The sequence below is a fragment of the Procambarus clarkii genome, chromosome 22 (genome assembly GCF_040958095.1).
Source record: "Procambarus clarkii isolate CNS0578487 chromosome 22, FALCON_Pclarkii_2.0, whole genome shotgun sequence".
Taxonomy (NCBI): domain Eukaryota; kingdom Metazoa; phylum Arthropoda; class Malacostraca; order Decapoda; family Cambaridae; genus Procambarus; species Procambarus clarkii.
The window spans coordinates 44,459,161-44,484,575 of record NC_091171.1 but is presented as its reverse complement, the minus strand read 5'-3'; the positions used below and the strand labels follow the sequence as shown (position 1 = coordinate 44,484,575).

Below are 25,415 nucleotides of genomic sequence, written 5' to 3'. Positions count from 1 at the left end.
TGTTCGAACGTTGTACCAACGTCGTAGTTTCGGTGTGTGTTTGGCGGGTATATAGTAATTAGGTCAGGTAATTAGGTCAAGCCCGCCTGCTTCCATATCTCTCACTGTAGTGCCCATTTATAAACTTTTCCTTCACCTATACCTCTCCATCCTCTTTACACCCCCCTAAAAAAAAAAACTTTCCTCCCTCTCCCATCTTCCCTCCCCACTCCTTCACCCTCCCCCCCCCCCCTCCCTCCTGCTCAAAGCATCAATTAGCGACAAGCGGAGATGAAAATCAAGGTGATGGTGGAAGCTGAGGGTCAGAGAGCATCCTTCACTCTTTCCTTCTCCCTCTCCTTCCCTCCCTCCCTCACTCTCCCTCCCTCCCTCTCACTCTCCCTCCCTCACTCTCCCTCTCTCTCCCTCCCTCACTCTCCCTCTCTCTCTCTCCCTCCCTCCCTCCCTCTCACTCTCCCTCCCTCCCTCACTCTCCCTCCCTCCCTCTCACTCTCCCTCCCTCCCTCACTCTCCCTCTCTCTCCCTCCCTCTCTCTCCCTCCCTCCCTCTCACTCTCCCTCCCTCTCCCTCTCCCCCTCCCAATACACTCGTACAATACGTCCCACGGTCTGAGGTGCACGTGTAAACGAGAGGGGCGTGGGTGTGGGATAGGGCGTGGGTGTGGGTGTGGGCGTGGGCGTGGGTGTGGGTGTGGGCGTGGGTGTGTGGGCGGCCTTGAGGGGAGGCCTCAGGGATCACGAGGGGTGCAGGAGAGAGGCGCGCCCTTTAATCCTCTGCACGATCCCACACTCACAATGCTCACATTAAATACCTCTATGTGCCCAGTGTCTGTGTGGAGGGGGAGGGACGGGTGTGTGCGGGGGGGGGGGGGGACGGGTGTGTGCGGGGGGGGGAAACGGTGTATTCACCTAGTTGTGCTGGTGGGGGGGTTGAGCTTCGGCTCTTTGGTCCCGCCTCTCAACTGTGGCATCACTCCGTGGTCACATTTATCAAATGCCTTTGCGAAGTCTGTATTCACCACCATAAATCAGGAATCAGAGCTCTTAGAGTTATGGAGACCAATGACCTCCACAACCCAGGCCAACATGGATTTAGAGCGGGAAGATCGTGCCTCTCACAGCTACGACAAAATCACTGAGGCACTGAAGGAAAACACTATACAGATGTGGTATACACAGACTTCACAAAGGCATTTGAATAATGTGACCACGGAGTGATAGCACACAAAATGAGATCAATGAGGATAACCGGTAAAGTCCGACGATAACTATTAAATTTTCTGTCAAATACACAAACAGTAACAGTTAATCAGATCAAATCGAGTCCGAGCGCAGTTAAAAGCACCGTACTTCACGGTACAGTCCTTGCGCCACTGCTTTTCCTTATTCTCATATCAGATATAGACAAAAATACAAGTCCCAGCTTCCTCTGTTGTTACGTCAATATTTAAGTCTCTCATATAACGCTGGCAGCTGTTTCACTTCCTTGTGGACACTCCTTGGGAGCTGCCTTCAAGCTTCTCACAAATTTCCTCATTTCTAGTATATTCACCTTCCCTTTCTCGTAACCTGGTCACTTGGCCATTCAACATCATTTGTTCAATAAATCCCTGAACTATATGTTTAACTGATCTCTAACCCTGTCCATGGAGGACAGAAGAAAATGTATATATGCTGGTTAGCATTGTAAATGTAAGGCCACGTCTGTGGTAGAAAATAATAATAATAAAAAAAAAACATCATTGTCCTTCTTATAAGATTATGTAGGAGACTTTTGGATGTTTCTCAGCTTTCGTGGCAATATAATTGTCATGTTTTTCTTTCTGACATTCTTCGTATATTTATGTATTCGTTCATAGACCAGTTGCATCTATTCCAGTTGTGTGTAGGAAAGGAAAGGGAACAGAGAAGGAAAAGAGAAAGATTTAGGAGTGGATACAATTCCAACACTACCACCAGAGGCACACATAAACAGGATAACATCAGCAGCATATGGAATGCTGACAAATATAAGAAATATGTAAGACACTGAATAAACATCAGAGGTCCACGGTTGTTCAACGTCCTCCCAGCGAGTATAAGAAATATTGCTGGAACAACCGTGAACATCTTCAAGATAAAACTAATTGTTCAAGAAGTGCCGGACCAACCGGGCTGTGGTGGATATGTACGCCTGCGGGGCGCTCCAAACAACAGCCTGTTGGACCAAACTCCCATAAGTCAAGCCTGGCCTCGGGCCGGGCTTGGGGGAGTAGAAAAACTCCCAGAACCCCATCAAGCAAATATCAAGAAGGTAAAACATTGTTTAGAAACCTAAATCAGGACTCCTTCAAGGCAACTTACACAACATTTGTTAGACCAATACAGGAATATGCAGCACCGGCATGGAATCCGCACCTTGTGGATCATAAAACCAAAACTGAAAAAGTAAAAACGTTTGTAAAGGGCCAGGGGTAAGAGGGCTCGGTTATGAGGCTAATGAGAGTCAATCTCCCAACCATAGAGGTTAGAATAAACAAAGGGCATATGATCACAACATACAAGATATAGAGGGGAAGACAAAGTGGACGAAGACAGCCTCTTCAAATTGAGAAAGAAGGCCACGAGGACACAGGTGGAATGATACCTGGTTGATTGATTGAATCAATCATTGATTGAATGATTGAATGGAATGGAATGACTGAATGATTGAATGGAATCTGGAAACGCAAATAAGCAGAAGGAAAGTAAGAGAGGGAAGGAAGAAGAGACAGAGGAGGGAAGGAAGAAGAGACAGAGAAGGAAGGAGGGCAGAAAGAGAATCAACCACACACAGACACAGAGCTCCACTCACTTACTACGTCACATACATTGACGACATTTTGACGGTTGCTTGTGTTCCAACGTTTCTGGTTAGACAAGAAAAAGTAGTTTTGTTTTTAACGTTGCTGTTAAGCACAACAGCATGTACTCCGTGGAAACACTACATATAGAGAGCCAAGATGAGGTACACACCCCGAGAGAGGCCGTGTACTGAGTTACACCTGGATGGGGGCTACACCCATGGGGCTGTTCACTGCTCCTACACCCCCAAACAGTGTAGGGAGAAGGGGGGAGGGTAAGGGGGGGAGACTTCCCCCTCCCCTTGAATCAGCGCAAGATAGGTAAGTTTCCCTACCCAAGCTCGGCCTGACCTCCCTATCCTTGGGCAAAGGAACGAGAATTTGAGAAGCTGTCAGCGTCGTCGGTACATGCTATCCCCCCACCACGGAAAGGTAAGGATAGGAAGAGGGAGTTGATCCACCAGGTTGTTCCTTCTTGCATCCCACGTGGGTTCCGTTAGTCATGCCAGCTTGGCAAGTACTTCCCTTATGGATAACCGGTTAGCACTGGGGAGAGAGAGGGAGAGAGAGAGAGAGAGAGAGAGAAGATAGGTAGGAATGCGAGAGAGAGGGAGGTACGGGTGACAAGTGAGGTAACCCCATAAAGAGAGTCAGTAATCAGCATGTGTGAGAGGTGAGGGACTGTACCCACACAAGAGTCACCGCCACCAACCGCCCCATCACACACACACGTCATACAAATAACGACCAAACTACCCTCTACCTCACTTTAAATACCGACAAAGGACCGCGGGGACCAGCGGCCACCTTCAAGCTTGGAGTAGCGGCGAGCAGAGTGACTGTATATCACAATTTACCCGGCGATAGGAGGAGATTCGAACCCAGATTCCTTCGTGAGAGATCCCGGCACTAACCCCCATCACAACCACGTGAATCCAAATTCCTCGGAGGCATCCGCGTAGAATCCGACGCCCCTTGAGGCTACCTTGAGGTGCTTCCGGGGCTTAGTGTCCCCGCGGCCCGGTCGTCGACCAGGCCTCCTGGTTGCTGGACTGATCAACCAGGCTGTTAGACGCGGCTGCTCGCAGCCTGACGTATGAGTCACAGCCTGGTTGATCAGGTATCCTTTGGAGGTGCTTATCCAGTTCTCTCTTGAACACTGTGAGGGGTCGGCCAGTTATGCCCCTTATGTGTAGTGGAAGCGTATTGAACAGTCTCGGGCCTCTGATGTTGATAGAGTTCTCTCTCAGAGTACCTATTGCACCTCTGCTTTTCAACGGGGGTAGCCCCTACGACCTTCACTACCTGGCGCCTGACACTTGGGTGGACAGCGCTTCGGATTCGTAGTCCTGAGGTTCCGGGTTCGATCCCCGGTGGAGGGCGGAGACAAATGGGCAAAATGTTTTTTTACTTACCACTGATGTCCCTGTTACCCAGCAGTAAATAGGTACCTGGGAGTTAGACAGCTGCTACGGGCTGCTTCCTGGGGGTGTGTAACAAAAAGGAGGCCTAGTCGAGAACTGGGCCGCGAGGACGCTAAGCCCCGAAATCATCTCAAGATAACCTGAAGATTGCTGGGAGAGATGAGAGATGACTCCAACAGTCCAATTACCGCCAGACTCTCACAATTTCTATTTATATTCTAAGCTGCATCACTTATGAACCCATCCCTGCCCTTGTGTGGCAGTGCACAATAGAAAGTTGTTTTCACATATCCACACATTAAAACATTGATTGTAACCATGATATATATGTGCTTCAGCCTACAGTTTAGACCTATTGTCTTATGTATGACCCTCTGTCCTGCGTGACAGTGAATACTAGCATTAACCTCAATTTAATAAGACTATCAAAATCCTCAGATTAGGCAAAATTGTAATTAATTTTGTCAATAAAGATGTTAATAATAATAAACCATAATTCCGGTTGGTGAGGCGGTGTGGTTGTTGTTGTTTAAGATTCGCTACCTGGAACCAAAAGTTCCAAGTAGCACGGGCTATGGTGAGCCCGTAGTGGACTTTTTTTTGCCAGTGTGGTGTCAAGACGTACCTGTCCCTAGCAGGAAATTATCTCACAAACAGGTATCTTGGAGGTGGCGAGCCGCGGTGGTGTGGTGCTTCGTCAAGCACTGGGTGTGTGTGGTCAAGGGAACTATGATGTCTGGCTGATGCTATTGTTATTTTTCTTTAATTACTATCATTATCAGCTGGTTTCATCATAATAATAGTACAGTAATGTTATACTTTCCTAGTTTTCTTCAAGTGAATATAGTAACTTCTCCCCGTTTTCTTCAGACGAACACAGTAACCTCTCCCCGTTTTCTTCAGGTGAACACAGTAACATCTCCCCGTTTTCTTCAGACGAACACAGTAACCTCTCCCCGTTTTCTTCAGGTGAACACAGTAACATCTCCCCGTTTTCTTCAGACGAACACAGTAACCTCTCCCCGTTTTCTTCACACGAACACAGTAACCTCTCCCCGTTTTCTTCAGGTGAACACAGTAACCTCTCCCCGTTTTCTTCAGGTGAACACAGTAACCTCTCCCCGTTTTCTTCAGACGAACACAGTAACCTCTCCCCGTTTTCTTCAGGTGAACACAGTAACCTCTCCCCGTTTTCTTCAGACGAACACAGTAACCTCTTCCCGTTTTCTTCAGACGAACACTAACCTCTTCCCGTTTTCTTCAGACGAACACAGTAACATCCCGTTTTCTTCAGACGAACACAGTAACCTCTTCCCGTTTTCTTCAAGTGAATACAATAACCTCCCTCCGTTTTCTTCAGGCGAACACAGTAACCTCTCCCCGTTTTCTTCAGATGTACACAGTAACCTCTCCCCGTTTTCTTCAGATAAACACAGTAACCTCCCCATTTTCTTCAGGTGAGCACAGTAATCTCTCCCCGTTTTCTTCAAGTGAATATAGTAACCTCTCCCCGTTTTCTTCAGGTGAACACAGTAACCTCTCCCCGTTTTCTTCAGGCGAACACAGTAACCTCTCCTCGTTTTCTTCAAGTGAACACAGTAACCTCTCCCCGTTTTCTTCAAGTGAACACAGTAACCTCTCCCCGTTTTCTTCAGGTGAACACAGTAACCTCTCCCCGTTTTCTTCATGCGAACACAGTAACCTCTCCCCGTTTTCTTCATGCGAACACGGTAACCTCTCCCCGTTTTCTTCATGCGAACACAGTAACCTCTCCTCGTTTTCTTCAGATGAACACAGTAACCTCTCCCCGTTTTCTTCATGCGAACACAGTAACCTCTCCTCGTTTTCTTCAGACGAACACAGTAACCGCTCCCCGTTTTCTTCAGACCTAAGAGCAGTGTTGCCACGCTGCACGAGGGCGTCCCGGGCCCGACAGATGGCGCCACTGACCTCACGACAATGTGTACGGACCCGACCAACCTGTCCCCAGCGGCGGCCCTCCAGGGGGCTAGGTGGAGGAGCGAGAGACAGATAGACAGGAGGGATGGATAGAGACGTGGAAGGGTGAGGATGGCGGGTAGGAGAGCTAGACACAGTGACGTAGGGACACACACACACACACACACAGGTAGGGGGCCATGGGGGGCAGACAATGGGATCACACGCTCGACCTCTCCCAACGCGTGTCCATCGGCTTGCAGCTGGAGGAGAAGAAGGAGTTGGAGGAGGAGGTCCAGACAAAGAAGAGTGAGTGTGTGTGTGTGTGTTTAAGGAGGCGACGGTGAGTATAATTACTTGCTGAATATATGAGGCGTGACAAAGGTAGCAGACGGAGGGGTGGCCACCTTACTCTCCAACCTCACTCACCCCTCACACACACACACACACACACACACACACACACACACACACACACACACACACACACACATAGGAATAGGAAGCAATAGGAAGCAGAGAGTTACGGTGAGGGGTGAGACCTCCGATTGGCGTGAAGTCACCAGTGGAGTCCCACAGGGCTCTGTACTCGGTCCTATCTTGTTTCTGATATATGTAAATGATCTCCCAGAAGATATCGATTAATTTCTCTTAATGTTAGCGGACGATGCTAAAATTATGAAAAGGATTAAAACAGAAGAATACTGTTTGAGGCTTCAAGAAGACCTAGACAAGCTGAAGGAATGGTCGAACAAATGGTTGTTAGAGTTTAACCCAACCAAATGTAATGTAATGAAGATAGGTGTAGGGAGCAGGAGGCCAGATACAAGGTATCATCTGGGAGAGGAAATTCTTCAGGAGTCAGAGAAGGAAAAAGACTTGGGGGTTGATATCACGCCAGACCTGTCTCCTGCAGCACATATCAAGCGGATAACATCAGCGGCATATGCCAGGCTGGCCAACATACGAACGGCATTCAGAAACTTGTATAAAGAATCATTCAGAAGTTTGTATACCACATATGTCAGGCCAATCCTGGAGTATGCAGCCCCAGCATGGAGTCCATATCTAGTCAAGGATAAGACTAAACTGGAAAAGGTTCAAAGATTTGCCACCAGACTAGTACCCGAGCTGAGAGGTATGAGCTACGAGGAGAGACTACGGGAATTAAACCTCACTTCGCTGGAAGACAGAAGAGTTAGGGGGGACATGATCACCACATTCAAGATTCTGAAGGGAATTGATAGGGTAGATAAAGACAGTCTATTTAACACAAGGGGAACACGCACAAGGGGACACAGGTGGAAACTGAGTGCCCAAATGAGCCACAGAGATAATAGAAAGAACTCTTTTAGTGTCAGAGTGGTTGACAAATAGAATGCATTAGGAAGAGATGTGGTGGAGGCTGACTCCATACACAGTTTCAAGTGTAGATATGATAGAGCCCGATAGGCTCAGGATTCTGTACACCTGTTGATTGACGGTTGAGAGGCGGGACCAAAGAGCCAGAGCTCAACCCCCGCAAACACAACTAGGTGAGTAGAACTAGGTGAGTACACACACACACACAACCTGTCCCCAGAGGCCCACATTAAAAGGATATCATCAGCGGCATATGCTAGACTGGCCAACATAAGAACTGCCTTTAGAAACTTGTGTAAGGAATCATTCAGGACCTTGTATACCACTTATGTCAGACCAATCCTGGAGTATGCAGCTCCAGCCTGGAGTCCATACGTTTTTAAACACAAGACAAAGTTAGAGAAGATTCAGAGGTATGCCAGTAGACTAGTCCCAGAGCTGAGAGGTATGAGCTACGAGGAAAGGCAACGGGAGCTGAACCTCACATCCCTGGAAAACAGAAAAGTGAGGGGAGACATGATAACCACCTACAAAATTCTCAGGGGAATTGACAGAATTTACAAACTTTCTAGCACGGGTGGGACACGAACAAGGGGACACAGGTGGAAACTTAGTACCCAGATGAGCCACAGAGACGTTAGTAAGAATTTTTTCAGTGTCAGAGTAGTTAGTAAATGGAATGCACTAGGAAGTGATGTGGTGGAGACTGACTCCATACACAGTTTCAAATGTAGATATGATAGAGCCCAATAGGCTCAGGATTCTGTACACCAGTTGATTGACGGTTGAGAGGCGGGACCAAAGAGCCAAAGCTCAACCCCGCAAGCACAATTAGGTAAGTACACCCACACCCACACCCACACCCACACCCACACCCACACACACACACACGGGTTCGATTCCCGCACGAGGCAGAAACAAATGGGCAAAGTTTCTTTCACCCTGAATGCCCCTGTTACCTAGCAGTAAATAGGTACCTGGGAGTTAGTCAGCTGTCACGGGCTGCTTCCTGGTGTGTGTGTGTGTGTGTGTGTGTGTGTGTGTGTGTGTGTGTGTGTGTGTGTGTGTGTGTGTGTGTGTGTGTGTGTGTGTGTGTGTGTGTGGTGTGGGGAAAAAAAATAGTTAGTAAACAGTTGATTGACAGTTGAGAGGCGGGCCGAAAGAGCAAAGCTCAACCCCCGCAAACACAGCTAGGTGAATACAGCTAGGTGAATACACGCGCGCGCGCGAGTACAGAGAGGCGGGGCCCATAACATTACGACCACCGTTGACAACAAGACGCCTGTATATGCCTGCAGTTCTCTCACGGGTATAACAGGTCACTGGGCCGGTCCCGGAGACCAGGGCTGGCGGCCCTAATGTTCACTATGCAACACAGCTTGCAGATAGCCAGGGAAGGCAACACACATGGTAATGACTCTACCATACGCAGGAGACCCTTACCAGCAGGAGACCAGCAGGAGACCAGTAGGAGACCAGCAGGAGACCAGTAGGAGACCCCTACCAGCAGGAGACCAGCAGGAGACCCCTACCAGCAGGAGACCAGCAGGAGACCAGTAGGAGACCCCTACCAGCAGGAGACCAGCAGCAGACCCCTACCAGCAGGAGACCAGCAGCAGACCCCTACCAGCAGGAGACCAGCAGGAGACCAGTAGGAGACCCCTACCAGCAGGAGACCAGCAGGAGACCAATAGGAGACCCCTACCAGCAGGAGACCAGCAGCAGACCCCTACCAGCAGGAGACCAGCAGGAGACCAGCAGGAGACCAGTAGGAGACCCCTACCAGCAGGAGACCAGCAGGAGACCCCTACCAGCAGGAGACCAGCAGGAGACCAATAGGAGACCAGCAGGAGACCAGCAGACACCGGTGGTAGGCACCCATCAACCTGTTCTCTCACGTAATACATACTTTACGGAAGCGACCAATCCGTTAACACATGCGAGGTATCAGTATACTGATACCATAATATACCATAATACTGCAGCCCCATCCGCCTGTTGTGGCAGTACTTACAGCAAGGATGAGGACCATAGTACTTATACCCACCTACAACCCAATTAGAAAGTACAAATCGGTACTATTGAGTTTGCACAAACCGGGAAACGATTTTCTACTTTTGTTGCAAAGACAAACTAACCTAACCTTCCTAGGCCTAATACACGCTATCTGAGGGCCTAATACACGCTATGTGAGGGCCTAATATAGTACACGCTATCTGAGGGCCTAATATAGTACACGCTATCTGAGGGCCTAATACACGCTATCTGAGGGCCTAATACACGCTATGTGAGGGCCTAATACACGCTATCTGAGGGCCTAATACACGCTATGTGAGGGCCTAATATAGTACACGCTATCTGAGGGCCTAATATAGTACACGCTATCTGAGGGCCTAATACACGCTATCTGAGGGCCTAATACACGCTATCTGAGGGCCTAATACACGCTATCTGAGGGCCTAATACACGCTATCTGAGGGCCTAATACACGCTATCTGAGGGCCTAATACACGCTATCTGAGGGCCTAATACACGCTATCTGAGGGCCTAATATAGTACACGCTATCTGAGGGCCTAATACACGCTATCTGAGGGCCTAATATAATACACGCTATCTGAGGGCCTAATACACGCTATCTGAGGGCCTAATACACGCTATCTGAGGGCCTAATATAATACACGCTATCTGAGGGCCTAATATAGTACACGCTATCTGAGGGCCTAATATAATACACGCTATCTGAGGGCCTAATATAATACACGCTATGTGAGGGCCTAATATAGTACACGCTATCTGAGGGCCTAATATAATACACGCTATCTGAGGGCCTAATATAATACACGCTATGTGAGGGCCTAATATAGTACACGCTATCTGAGGGCCTAATATAATACACGCTATCTGAGAGCCTAATATAATACACGCTATCTGAGGGCCTAATATAGTACACGCTATGTGAGGGCCTAATATAGTACACGCTATCTGAGGGCCTAATATAATACACGCTATCTGAGGGCCTAATATAATACACGCTATGTGAGGGCCTAATATAGTACACACTATCTGAGGGCCTAATATAATACACGCTATCTGAGGGCCTAATATAATACACGCTATCTGAGGGCCTAATATAATACACGCTATCTGAGGGCCTAATATAATACACGCTATGTTAGGGCCTAATATAGTACACGCTATCTGAGGGCCTAATATTATACACGCTATCTGAAAGCCTAATATAATACACGCTATCTGAGGGCCTAATATAGTACACGCTATCTGAGGGCCTAATATAATACACGCTATCTGAGGGCCTAATATAATACACGCTATCTGAGGGCCTAATATAATACACGCTATCTGAGGCCTAATATAGTCCATATGTGTGCTATACTAGGCCTGGGAATATGTACGTTTGTTCTTTAGCTTTATTTTTTCGGACTCTTATAAAGTGAATAGTACAAAATCCTACTATCTAATTACTATCACATAGTGACAAAAACTACTATCTAAACAGGCGGATGGGTTGAATACTGACGTTGTCTAAGCATTGGGTTAGGTGGGTTGCTTGGGTTCTTATCTTTCTGGCTCGACGAAACAGCTGCATCTTTTACGGAGTAGCAAATCTGAATAAAAAAACCTGGTTGCATCCCAACACAGCTGGCAACACCTCTTGAGCATACCTGGAGAGTGTCGAGAGTTTCTCTAAACTAAGGGAGCCGGTCGGCCGAGCGGACAGCACGCTGGACTTGTGATCCTGTGGTCCTGGGTTCGATCCCAGGCGCCGGCGAGAAACAATGGGCAGAGTTTCTTTCACCCTATGCCCCTGTTACCTAGCAGTAAAATAGGTACCTGGGTGTTAGTCAGCTGTCACGGGCTGCTTCCTGGGGGTGGAGGCGTGGTCAAGGACCGGCCCGCGGGGACACTAAAGCCCCGAAATCATCTCAAGATAACCTCAAGAAGATAGTACCCCAAGCCCAGCCTGAGGACCTAGATTAGAATATCCAAGGTAGGTGGAACGATTGGGCACCAGTGATTAGGGGCCTGGACTAAAAAAACAACTAATGGCGGACTGTGTTATGAGGAAAACATGGATCAAAATCTCAATGTGAAAGCGGGCGACCGCATATGACTTGAAATATCATAATTTAAGGTTTTCATAAACCACTCTATCATTTTGCTGTTATGTTCTCCTAAACCTTAGGTCGCCTGACACCATTATTCCTGGATGCTCTACACGTCGTTTCCGTTCCAAGAGATCTGATTGTGTCTTGTATATCCTGTATGGTATTATAAATGGTGGCAGCGGTGGGATGAACTATTACACTGTGTTCACTACTGTATACCTTGAGGTTATCTTGAGATGATTTCGGGGCTTTTTTAGTGTCCCGCGGCCCGGTCCTCGACCAGGCCTCCACCCCCAGGAAGCAGCCCGTGACAGCTGACTAACACCCAGGTACCTATTTTACTGCTAGGTAACAGGGGCATAGTGTGAAAGAAACTCTGCTCATTGTTTCTCGCCGGCGCCTGGGATCGAACCCAGGACCACAGGATCACAAGTCCAGCGTGCTGTCCGCTCGGCCCACCGGCTCGATTTCATACATTCCACATTGATGCACGAACAGTACTTCAGTGTACAGAGTTCTTCATGACATACAGGTGTTGTGAAGGGTGTCAAGATAACACACATATAACAAGGGTCCATAGGTGTGTTGTGCGAGTTTCAGGTAAGAGGCAAATTGTCTGCCCATTCAGAAGACAGGGCAAGACAGTTGAAGACATTCAACTTTAACTGGAGTCAACTGATAGCTCATGAAACTATTCTCATTTGTACAGACACAAACAAACAAACATGGAGTGCATTGACTGCTTAAGTGCCGTCAGATTAAAATCGTTGAGAATCCGTACTCTACACTGGAGTGCATTCTCTGGTATCCTGCTTTGTGATGTTTATATTCCTGTGAGTAAACAAAGCCACGTGCTCGGTGTCGGGCTGCGTGCAAGAGGATATTATCTTTAAAGAGTACAAAAGTGTCACAAGAATCTTACGGTGATGCCAAGCCAGCCATCTTACTTTATATGTATGTTGCACGTATTTTAATACTGTACTACTGTATTGATTGTTGCCGGCTAGTTTATTGTGCACCCCATACTCATCCTGTGAGCGGTAGCGCAAAAAGCATTACAGAGGGCACGAAAGGTCTTTATCAGACCTCCTCTTAGATTATTACATAAACAATTTCATCTATCCTTCCCACCTTATAATTACAACGTCAGCTAGTTACAGCGAATGTTCTGTTTCAAGAGCTACATATTTACCGTATGTCATTATACATTAATGGTAGGTCTTATCACTAATACATAATCGTTTAAGCAGTGGAGATATTACAGAGTCGTAGGGGAGCTGCTGTTTATTATTAGTCTTCACAATACATTACTTGTTTCTTAATCTCATATGTCGTTTATCTACTGGGAGCGAAGTATGGATACAGTGCAAGGATTTCAGGTATTTTATCCTTAGTAATGAGATAGGTTTACTACTGCACGCGGGCAAGATTCCGGGCCTTGATAATGTGTCAAAAACAATAGACTGTTGGCACCTCCAGTTTACGGGCTCACCATAGCCCGTGCTACATGGACACTTCGTCCTGAGTAGCTAAATCTGACACAACAACATGTTGGCACCCACTGACACATCCGCTTGGGCACCCTCGCTGGACGACGGAGAGGTTGCAAGGCTTCCTGACCCCCTGGTCAACCAGGCTCTGTTACCAACGTCAGGCACCGAGTTCCAAACATGAATAGATTCCTTATAAATCAGCTGGGCTGTGGTACCTGCTCTACCTTGCGAGTTACAAGTACCAACAGTTTGGTTGATGAGAGCCTGGTGGAGAGAGCCAGAGGAGGGGGGGGACCGGAAGCATGAGGGGGGGGGGGGAAGGAAACCCACAGGACCCTCCCCCCCCCCCTCTCCATGACAGCATCCAACACAAGCATCAACATCCAGAGTGCTGAGTACCCTACTACCCTGAGTGCTGAGTGATGGTACCCTACTCTCTCCCTCACTCACTACCAACACCTCACCTCGTCTCTCTTCTCTCACTAGAGGGAGGGAGGTAGAGAGTATGAGGGGGGTGGTAGAGAGAGCGCGGCATGGTGGGCCAGCAACAGTACCAGCCGTGGGGGGCCAGTCAGCCCATGAGGGAAGCGCGTCTGGTATTTTACACCATCTCTAAGACAAGCACACCGTGTGTGTGTGTGTGTGTGTGTGTGTGTGTGTGTGTGTGTGTGTGTGTGTGTGTGTGTGTGTGTGTGTGTGTGTGTGTGTGTGTGTGTGTGTGTGTGTGTGTGTGTGTGTGTGTGTGTGTGTGTGTGTGTGTGTGTGTGTGTGTGTGTGTGTGTGTGTGTGTGTGTGTGTGTGTGTGTGTGTGTGTGTGTGTGTGTGTGTGTGTGTGTGTGTGTGTGTGTGTGTGTGTGTGTGTGTGTGTGTGTGTGTGTGCAAGCGCGTGCGTGCGTGTGCGTGCATGTGCTTACACCGAGACTACGAATAAGATACGTAAACTTTAGGATTACGAGAACTTTCAAATCCAGGGATCCCATCACAATGGTTGTACTCTTCAAGTCACTTGTGTTGTCCCGTCTCGAGTACTGCTCAGTACTCACTTCCCCCTTCAGAACAGGAGAGATTGCTGAAATAGAGGGAATACAGAGAACATATACGGCACGCATAGACGCAATAAAGCACCTAATTTATTGGGATCGTCTCAAAGCTCTCCAAATATACTCCCTACAAAGGAGACGAGAGAGATATCAAATAATATACACGTGGAAAAATACTGGAGGGCCAGGTCCTAAATCTACACAGTAAAATAACAACGTACTGGAGTGAACGATATGGAAGAAAATGCAAGATTGAACCAGTGAAGAGCAGAGGTGCCATAGGCACAATCAGAGAACACTGTATAAACATCAGAGGTCCGCGGTTGTTCAACGTCCTACCAGCGACTATAAGAAATATTGCCGGAACAACCGTGGACATCTTCAAGAGAAAACTGGACTGTTTTCTAAGAGAAGTTCCGGATCAGCCGAGCTGTGGTGGGCATGTGGGCCTGTGGGCCGCTCCAAGTAACAGCCTGGTGGACCAAACTCTCACAATTCGAGCCTGACCTCGGGCCGGGGTTGGGGAGTAAAAGAACTCCCAGAACCCCATCAAGCAGGTATCAAGACATGGCAGGATTTGCAGAATACCCCCGTTGAAGAGCAGAGGTGCAACAGGTACTCTGAGAGAGAACTATCAACATCAGAGGCCCGAGACTGTTCAACACGCTTCCACTACACATAAGGGGCATAACTGGCCGACCCCTCACAGTGTTCAAGAGAGAACTGGATAAGCACCTCCAAAGGATACCTGATCAACCAGGCTGCGAGCAGCCGCGTCCAACACCCTTGTTGACCAGTCTAGCAACAAGGAGGCCTGGGTGATGACCAGGCCGAGGGGAAAGCCTGGAAACCACCTCAAGGTAACCTCAAGGTAAGGTAGCCTGTCCCCTGACACTATGAATTAAATTACACATGTTAATATCCCCTGCTAATGTACAAGTTGTAAACGACACAGGTCAATGGTTATAATTCCAACACCTGTAACTTTACAGTTGGGTCAACACGTGTTAAACATAAACACAGAACCTAAACACGCAACGTAGAACAGTAAAGTTCACAGAGCTTAAAACTTAATTTATCAATAGATTATGATCTTTTGACCTTTTAAACACCCTCACTCACCTACTGTATTTGCGGGGGTTGAGCTCTGGCTCTTTGGTCCCGCCTCTCAACTGTCAATCAACTGGTGTAAAGATTCCTGAGCCTACTGGGCTCTAAAATAAATTGTCTTTATCTACCCAATCAATTCCTCTGAGAATCTTGTATGTGGTGATCATGTCTCCCCTAACGCTTCTCTTATCCAGCGACGTGAGATGTGTACGCCTACATGTGAGTTCATGAGAATGTGTAGGAGAATGCGTGCATATGTGGATGGGAGTGTGCGCGCGCGCGTGCATGTGGGTGCGTGGCGGGGCCGTGCCAGGCAGAGGGAGCCACGCACACAGGAGGGTGTGCACCCAGGGTGTATTGGGTGTCACTCGGTCACACTCACCCCCCGGGTGTGGCCTGCAAGCTGCGGTGTGTTGAGTTAGTGAGTGAGTGAGTGAGTGAGTGAGTGAGTGAGTGAGTGAGTGAGTGAGTGCGTGTGTGTGTGTGTGTGTGTGTGTGTGTGTGTGTGTGTGTGTGTGTGTGTGTGTGTGTGTGTGTGTGTGTGTGTGTGTATTTACAAATTTTGTGCTTGCTTGATAGCTGCTAGATGGGGTTTAGGGAGTTGTTCTACTCCTTCTAGAACTCCCTGAACTCCTTCAGGGAGTTCTTACTACTCTACTGCTTGCGGGATCATGCTGTTAGCTCTTGGACCCCGCCTTTCTAACCGTCGGTTGTCTGTAATGTACTGACCTATTTTCCTCTAGTTCAGAGATCTCTCCCGCTCTGAAAGGGGAAGTGAGTACCGAGCAATACTCAAGACGGGACAGCACCAGTGATTTAAACAGTATTACCATTGCTGTGGGATCTCTGGATGTGAACGTTCTCATAATCCATCCTATCATGTTCCTGGCCGCCGCTATATTTGCTCGGTTATGTTCACTAAATGTCAGGTCGTCAGACATCAGAATTCCCAGATCATGTTGCTTTCCTTCTATGATCGTGTCCTGTACCCTGTGTTTCGTTTAAGTTCCTCGTTTCCGCCATACCTCAATATCTGGAGCTTATCACCGTTAAACGTCATGTTATTTTCTGTTGCCCAATAGAAGACTTTATTAATATCTGCCTGTGATATTTCAGTGTCTTCTATATTTGCAAATTTTCATGCTGATTTTTGTATCATCTGCAAAGGATGACACGAAGCTGTGACTAGTATTTTTGTCTATATCAGGGATAAGAATGAGCAACAGCAGCGGTGCCAGGACTGTGCTCTGGGGTACAGAACTTTTCACTGCACTTGGGCTTCAGCTTATTTGATCGACTATCACTCTCTGCATTCTGTTTGACAAAGTCGAAAATCCAACATTGAAAAACAGAACAAAGAAAGAAAGTTGAAAAAAATTGTCCAATTGCAGGAGGATTTGCTTTTCTTGGAGTTACCTTGGAGTGTTTCGGGGCTTAGCGTTCCCGCGGCCCGGTCGTCGACCAGGCCTCCTTTTTGTTACACAACCCCCAGGAAGCAGCCCGTAGCCGCTGTCTAACTCCCAGGTACCTATTTACTGCTAGGTAGCAGGGGCATCAGGGTGAAAGAAACATTTTGCCCATTTGTCTCCGCCTTCACCAGGGATCGAACCGGGAACCTCAGGACTACGAATCCGAAGCGCTCTCCACCCAGCTGTCAGGCGCCCTAAACAATATCAATATCAAATCTGCCCATAGTAGGAAAACATGTAAAGAATTTGGGAATAACGTTTAGGGAGCATAACCAAGCAACTATTGCGTCAATCAGAAAAATGATAGGATGGATTACGAGAACTTTCAAATCCAGGGATCCCATCACAATGGTTGTACTCTTTAAGTCACTGGTGTTGTACCGTCTTGAGTACTGTTCAGTACTCACTTCCCCCTTCAGAGCAGGAGAGATTGCTGAAATAGAGGGAATACAGAGAACATATACGGCACCCATAGACGAGATAAAACACCTAAATTATTGGGATCATCTCAAAGCTCTCCAAATGTACTCACTAGAAAGAAGACAAGAGAGATACCAAATAATATACACCTGGAAAATACTTGAGGGCCAGGTCCCAAATCTGCACAGTAAAATAACAACATACTGGAATGAACGATATGGAAGAAAATGCAGAATAGAACCAGTGAAGAGCAGAGGTGCCATAGGCACAATCAGAGAACACTGTATAAACATCAGAGGTCCGCGGCTGTTCAACGTCCTCCCAGCGAGTATAAGAAATATTGCCGGAACAACCGTTGACATCTTCAAGAGAAAACTAGATCATTTTCTCCAAGGAGTGCCGGACCAACCGGGCTGTGGTGGGTATGTGGGCCTGCGGGCCGCTCCAAGCAACAGCCTGGTGGACCAAACTCTCACAAGTCAAGCCTGGCCTCGGGCCGGGCTTGTGGAGTAGGAGAATGTTCAAACAATTTTGTATTAGCGATAAGACCTACCATTAATGTATAATGATTTACTGTAAATATACAGCTCTTGAAATACAACATTCGCTGTAACTAGCTGACATGGAACTATAAGGTGTGAAGGAAAGATGAAATTGTTTATGTAATAATTTATGATGAGGTCTGATAAAGACCTTTTGTGCCCTCTGTAATGCTTTTTGCGCTACCGCTCACAAGATGAGTATGGGGTGCACAATAAACTAGCCGCACAAAAGCAAGTAGAAGAACTCCCAGAACCCCATCAAGCGTCGTCGTGTCTTCCATTGTTCAGCCATATTATTGTGACTCTTCATCTGCATCCCTTGTTTGTTTCAAGTGTAGGTTAGACATATATATGAATGAGATCGGGTGGATCTATATAGGTGCCTCGTATGGGCCAGTAGGCCTTCTGCAGTTACCTTCCATATAGCCGGCCTCCTGTCCCCTGTATACAGCTTCATTACTTTGCACTTCCTTCAGCTGAAGTCTAGTAGCCATTTGAGGGACAATACCTTGTGGTTACCTTGCGATGATGTCGGGGCTTAGCGTCCCCGCGGCCCGGTCCTCGATCAGGCCGCCCATGCTTTCTATCTGTCCACGTCATCACGTGTACACACCTGGCGGGCCACACCCCACACCTGGCGGGCCACACCACACACCTGGCGGGCCACACCACACACACCTGGCGGGCCATACCACACACACCTGGCGGGCCACACCACACACACCTGGCGGGCCACACCACACACACCTGGCGGGCCACACCACACACCTGGCGGGCCACACCACACACACCTGGCGGGCCACACCACACACCTGGCGGGCCACACCCCACACCTGGCGGGCCACACCACACACCTGGCGGGCCACACCACACACACCTGGCGGGCCACACCACACACCTGGCGGGCCACACCACACACCTGGCGGGCCACACCACACACCTGGCGGGCGACACGTGTGGGTACGTGACGCCATCTTCAGCCAATATTTACCCTGGTGAGGGCACCTGCTTTGTCCACTACGCCCCCCCCCCCCGCCACGCACTTGGGCACAGTTTACCTGCACCAGAGTTTACCTGCACCAGAGTTTACCTGCACCAGAGTTTACCTGCACTATAGTTTACATACACTAAAGTTTACCCACCTACCTACCTAATGTTGATGGTTGTGGGGCCATCCTCCCCCTCCCCCGCCGGTCTCCTACCCCTTGCAAGAGCAAGCAAGAAAAAGTAGAACTTAGCAGTAGACGAAGTAGCCCCTCAAATCCACATAACGAGGCTGTCCCTAGATTTCAATTCGATGATTTACCTGCCTGGGACTGGTGGGAGGGTACAGTACCCAGTCAATATGGTCAGCCACTCTCCAAATATTGACCACAACCCTAAATAATATGAACATGGCCAAGGAAGAGGAGGGGGAGGTAGAGGGGAGAGGAACAGGAAGAGGGAGAGGGAGAGGGAGAGGGAGAGGGAGAGGGAGAAGGAGAGGGAGAGGAGTGTGGGGGAGTGTGCAACAATACAGCAATGAAGGTGAGGAGATGCCTTGGAATCAAGGAGCGGGAAGGGGGGCCAAGAGTCACGCCACACCCCCCACCACCACCAGGGGGCGCCACCCACCACCACCAGGGGGCGCCACCCCCACCTTAACCAGATCACTCCGGCCCTCCACACAAGTCATCAAACCTCAGGGGCTATATTCCCCCAGGGATCCCTTGGGCTCATCCCTAGAGGGATATAACACTCTTAGTCTACCTCCTATCCTCTGCTCAGAGGAGCCAGCACTCCCTCCGCGCAAAACTGGCGTTTATGGAGGAAATTAAGCACCAACAGTCTAAGGAATCCCTTCCATGAGAGTTTCTGGCCAAGACTGGTCTTGTTTCTCCAGGTAAGGGAGCCGGTCGGCCGAGCGGACAGCACGCTGGACTTGTGATCCTGTGGTCGTGGGTTCGATCCCAGGCGCCGGCGAGAAACAATGGGCAGAGTTTCTTTCACCCTATGCCCCTGTTACCTAGCAGTAAAATAGGTACCTGGGTGTTAGTCAGCTGTCACGGGCTGCTTCCTGGGGGTGGAGGCCTGGTCGAGAACCAGGCCGCGGGGACACTAAAAAGCCCCGAAATCATCTCAAGATAACCTCAAGATAACTCAAGTCAGGTGCTTCCGAGAACATTATTGCAGTGCCATGATCTGATATATAAATATATATATTCTCTCCTGGAGTCACTCTTCCTGTTAGTAAGAAATATTGACCGAGTAAAGGATGAAGCCTTCGAGCAGGACCTTGACAAGTTGCTTGAGGAGCTACCTGGTCAGCCAAGCTGTGGTGGCTAGGAGTGGGCAGTCATCAGGGGAATATGTGAGACTGCTGTGGGGTCCTCGGTGTGGGGGAGGTGTACTGTGGGGGTCCTGGGTGTGGGGGGACGTGTGCTGTGGGGTCCTGGGTGTGGGGGAGGTGTACTGTTGGGGTCCTGGGTGTGGGGGAGGTGTACTGTGGGGGTCCTGGGTGTGGGGGACGTGTGCTGTGGGGTCCTGGGTGTGGGGGAGGTGTGCTGTGGGGTCCAGGGTGTGGGGTCCTGGGTGTGGGGTCCTGGGTGTGGGGGGAGGTGTCGGGTGCTGATGACAAGAATGGGGGGGGGGGAGGGGGGGAAGGTCCTCATGTGTTGCTTTGGAGTTACGGCATTTCCGGATGCAAAGGTGGAGACTTGTGTAGCCCTGCCTGCCTGCTGCCCTGCCTGCCTGCTTCCCTGCCTGCCTGCTGCCCTGTCTGCTTCCCTGACTGTCGCCCTGCCTGCTGCCCTGCCTGCCTGCTGCCCTGCCTGCCTGCTGCCCTGCCTGCCTGCTGCCCTGCCCTGCCTGCCTGCTGTCCTGCCTGCCTGCTGCCCTGCCTGCCTGCTGCCCTGCCTGCCTGCTGCCCTGCCCTGCCTGCCTGCTGTCCTGCCTGCCTGTTGCCCTGCCTGCCTGCTGCCCTGCCTGCCTGCTGCCCTGCCCTGCCTGCCTGCTGCCCTGCATGCCTGCTGTCCTGCCTGCCTGCTGTCCTGCCTGCCTGCTGCCCTGCCTGCCTGCTGCCCTGCCTGCCTGCTGCCCTGCCCTGCCTGCCTGCTGCCCTGCCCTGCCTGCCTGCTGTCCTGCCTGCCTGCTTCCCTGTCTGCTTCCCTGCCTGTCGCCCTGCCTGCTGCCCTGCCCTGCCTGTCGCCCTGCCTGCCTGCTGCCCTGTAATGTTTGCCTGTCATTATACAATCAATAAATCCTCGTACAATAAATCCTCATACAATGAAAGCATAAATACAATAAGTATGAGCGTTCTCTTTATACATTCATGGTAAAGGACGCCTGATACAGCAGGCTTGTTGTTGATGTATTCTGAGCGAACTAGTGCCAGTATACAACCTTTCCCTCATACAACAATTGAGCAACCAATACATCATACAACCATTCAACAACCAATTCATCATACAACCATTCAACAACCAATACATCATACAACCATTCAACAACCAATATACAACCATTCAACAACCAATACATCATACAACCATTCAACAACCAATACATCATACAACCATTCAACAACCAATTCATCATACAACCATTTAACAACCAACACATCATACAACCATTCAACAACCAATACATCATACAACCATTCAACAACCAATACATCATACAACCATTCAACAACCAATACATCATACAACCATTCAACAACCAATACATCATACAACCATTCAACAACCAATACATCATACAACCATTCAACAACCAATACATCATACAACCATTCAACAACCAATACATCATACAACCATTCAACAACCAATACATCATACAACCATTCAACAACCAATATACAACCATTCAACAACCAATATACAACCATTCAACAACCAATATACAACCATTCAACAACCAATACATCATACAACCATTCAACAACAGTGGGTTCGCTTCATTTCCCACTACGTAAAAAACACAACTGTTGTATCAAACCAGCAACGTGCCAACCCAAACAACCCACTAAACCCATCGATGGTCAGAATACGTCAATATTGCGGTGCTTTTTTATTTTGACTAATTTGTAGCTGAACAAGGAGTTTGTTCGACTAATTTGTAGCTGAACAACGAGTTTGTTCGACTAATTTGTAGCTGAACAACGAGTTTGTTCGACTAATTTGTAGCTGAACAAGGAGTTTGTTCGACTAATTTGTAGCTGAACAAGGAGTTTGTTCGACTAATTTGTAGCTGAACAACGAGTTTGTTCGACTAATTTGTAGCTGAACAACGAGTTTGTTCGACTAATTTGTAGCTGAACAACGAGTTTGTTCGACTAATTTGTAGCTGAACAACGAGTTTGTTCGACTAATTTGTAGCTGAACAAGGAGTTTGTTCGACTAATTTGTAGCTGAACAACGAGTTTGTTCGACTAATTTGTAGCTGAACAACGAGTTTGTTCGACTAATTTGTAGCTGAACAAGGAGTCTCATGGTCTCATATTGAACAGTTGCAAGGACCAGGCCACTGAGGACCCCGTGTTGCCTCACAACCCTGGGCTTGCAACCCTTGGCATGGTTGATCAGTCCGGCAACCAGGAGGCCTGGTCGACGACCGGGCCGCGGGGACGCTAAGCCCCGGAAGCACCTCAAGGTTGCACAGTTACTTTACGAGCATCAATGTCGCTCCTACTTAACCCCTTTCTAAGGTGGAAAAAAGAAGGAAGTAGAAAGGGAGGGGGAAGGTAAGGAGGAAGAGGGGAAGGAGGAAGAGGGGAAGGAGGAAGAGGGGGAAGGAGGAAGAGAGGGGAAGGAGGAAGAAGGGGAAAGAAGAAGGGGATGGAAGACACGTAAATTAATTACGCACGAAATACCTCCCCCCCCCCTTCCCCTTGTTACAAAGCCACGTTTTGTAACACAAAGAACGCGCCAACACAAACACAAACACATTTCACGCCACGAAGCCGTTTGTGCGCGCAAAGGGGCTCAGAGAGGGGGAGAAAGGGAGGGGGGGGGGGGGGGCTTAAAAAGGTGGAAGAGAGAGGAGTCAAAAGAGCGCCTCGCCATACCCATAGAGGCGGTGCTCACGTATAGTGGCAAAGGAGAGCGTCGACCCTAGTGAGGGAGAAAGGAAGGTTGGAGAGGGGGGGGGGGGAAACAGAGAGGGAGAGGGGGGAGATGGCACTGTGTTGGAGGGGGTGAGGGTGTGGGTGTGTGTGGGGGGGGGCGTCTGTATACGAAAGGCAGGAATCCGTAGCGGAGAATTTGCCTGTGTTTGGCTAGATCCCGGGTGGGAGGGGGGGGGGGGGGGGTAGTGGGGAAGGTGGACGCCCCCTACTCCTCCCCCCCCCCATTCATTCCTTTAAATTTGTTTTTAAATTTTGCCCGGAGGGGCGAGTTTATTGGGCAGCGCCACTCATCCTGAGAGATGGACACACACCGCCGTAGCAGCATGTACAACACTCCCCAATAGGAAGAAAACCCGCTGGGTTGTTCATCCTGTTCCTTGTCTCATTCCTCAGCTGTGGTTCTATGAGAGTATCGTGAATATTGTCCCCCGTGTGTGTGTGTACTCACCTAGTTGTGTTTGCGGGGGTTGAGCTCTGGCTCTTTGGTCCCGCCTCTCAACTGTCAATCAACAGGTGTACAGGTTCCTGAGCCTATTGGGCTCTATCATAGCTACACTTGAAACTGTGTATGGAGTCAGCCTCCACCACATCACCCCCTAATGCATTCCATTTGTCAACCACTCTGACATTAAAAAAGTTCTTTCTAATATCTCTGTGGCTCATTTGGGCACTCAGTTTCCACCTGTGTCCCCTTGTGCGTGTTCCCCTTGTGTTAAATAGACTTGTCTTTATCTACCCTATCAATTCCCTTCAGAATCTTGAATGTGGTGATCATGTCCCCCCTAACTCTTCTGTCTTCCAGCGAAGTGAGGTTTAATTCCCGTAGTCTCTCCTCGTAGCTCATACCTCTCAGCTCGGGTACTAGTCTGGTGGCAAATCTTTGAACCTTTTCCAGTTTAGTCTTATCCTTGACTAGATATGGACTCCATGCTGGGGCTGCATACTCCAGGATTGGCCTGACATATGTGGTATACAAAGTTCTGAATGATTCTTTACACAAGTTTCTGAATGCCGTTCGTATGTTGGCCAGCCTGGCATATGCCGCTGATGTTATCCGCTTGATATGTGCTGCAGGAGACAGGTCTGGCGTGATATCAACCCCCAAGTCTTTTTCCTTCTCTGACTCCTGAAGAATTTCCTCTCCCAGACGATACCTTGTATATGTGTGTGTGTGTGTGTGTGTGTGTGTGTGTGTGTGTGTGTGTGTGTGTGTGTGTGTGTGTGTGTGTGTGCGTGCGTGTGCGTGTGCGTGTGCGTGTGTGTGTGTGTGTGTGTGTGTGTGTGTGTGTGTGTGTGTGTGTGTGTGTGTGTGTGCGCGTGTGCGTGTGCGTGTGTGTGTGTGTGTGTGTGTGTGTGTGTGTGTGTGTGTGTGTGTGTGTGTGTGTGTGTGGATTTTGAGAAGCAAAACGCCGCTTCTCCTCTCTTGTAGCGCCTGTCTCTGGCTACACCCGCCCTCACACTCATATTACACATGTGTGCCACACCTCTGAAGGTATTGTGTTACACCTGGGTACACTTCATTATCACAGTCACGTACACCTGCGAGTGGCCAAGGCACGCACGCTCGCACACACGCACACACATTACAGAGAACTTTGTCAGTGTCAAGAGTGGTTAGTAGATGGAATGCACTAGGAAGTGATGCGGTGGAGGCTGACTCCATCCATACACAGTTTCAAGTGCAAATATGACAGAGCTCAAGCTCAGGAAACTGTACACCAGTTGACTGACAGGTTGAGAGGCAGCACCAAAGAGCCAAAGCTCAGCCCCCACAAGCACAATTAGGTGAGTACACACACGTTACATGAGCCACAGAGACGTTAGAAGGAACTTTTTCAGTGTCAGAGTAGTTAACGGATGGAATGCATTAGGCAGTGATGTAGTGGATGCTGACTCCATACACAGTTTTAAATGTAGATATGATAGAGCCCAGTAGGCTCAGGAATCTGTACACCTGTTGATTGACAGTTGAGAGGCGGGACCAAAGAGCCAAAGTTCAACCCCCGCAAGCAGAAATAGGCGAGAACAAATAGGTGAGTACGCACGCACGCACGCTACAGATCTCAATTAAATAACAGAGTTCAAAAGGGTTAACCAGGAAAATAATGCGGAAGGTATAAACAAAGATGAAGCAATAACCAAAGAAGGGAAAAGCAACAGTAAAGAGGCCACGTGATCAGCTTGGGGGGAAAACAATGGTAAATTGTAAAAGAAAACGACAAGGAAGTATGTGAAGAGCTTAACAAAAGATTTAAGGTCTTTACAAAAGAACCAAAGTGGAGAACAAGGTTGCCAGATGAAAGGCCGGAAGAAATAATGGATGACATTGTGGTCACTGACGGAAAAACAAAAAACTGGAACTAGGTTCAGCCAAATCAATGGCACTAGACAATCCACGGCTGCTGAAGTGCTTTGGCACCCACACACTAAAAAAACTTTCAATAAAACACTTAAGACAGGAAACCTCCATGAACTCTCGAGAAAAAAAAGGGTTATCTTGTAATCTTGAGGTTATCTTGTGATGTTTTCGGGGCTTTTTAGTGTCCCCGCGGCCCGGT

General features: G+C 48.7%; 1 protein-coding gene across 2 annotated transcripts in view; it reads right to left on the bottom strand.

Moving 5' to 3' along the window:
* The window catches only part of LOC123759664 (cyclin-dependent kinase 4), a 404,090-nt gene that overhangs the window by 95,405 nt on the left and 283,270 nt on the right, over positions 1 to 25,415 (bottom strand). The gene's annotated exons all lie outside the window — the stretch shown is intronic.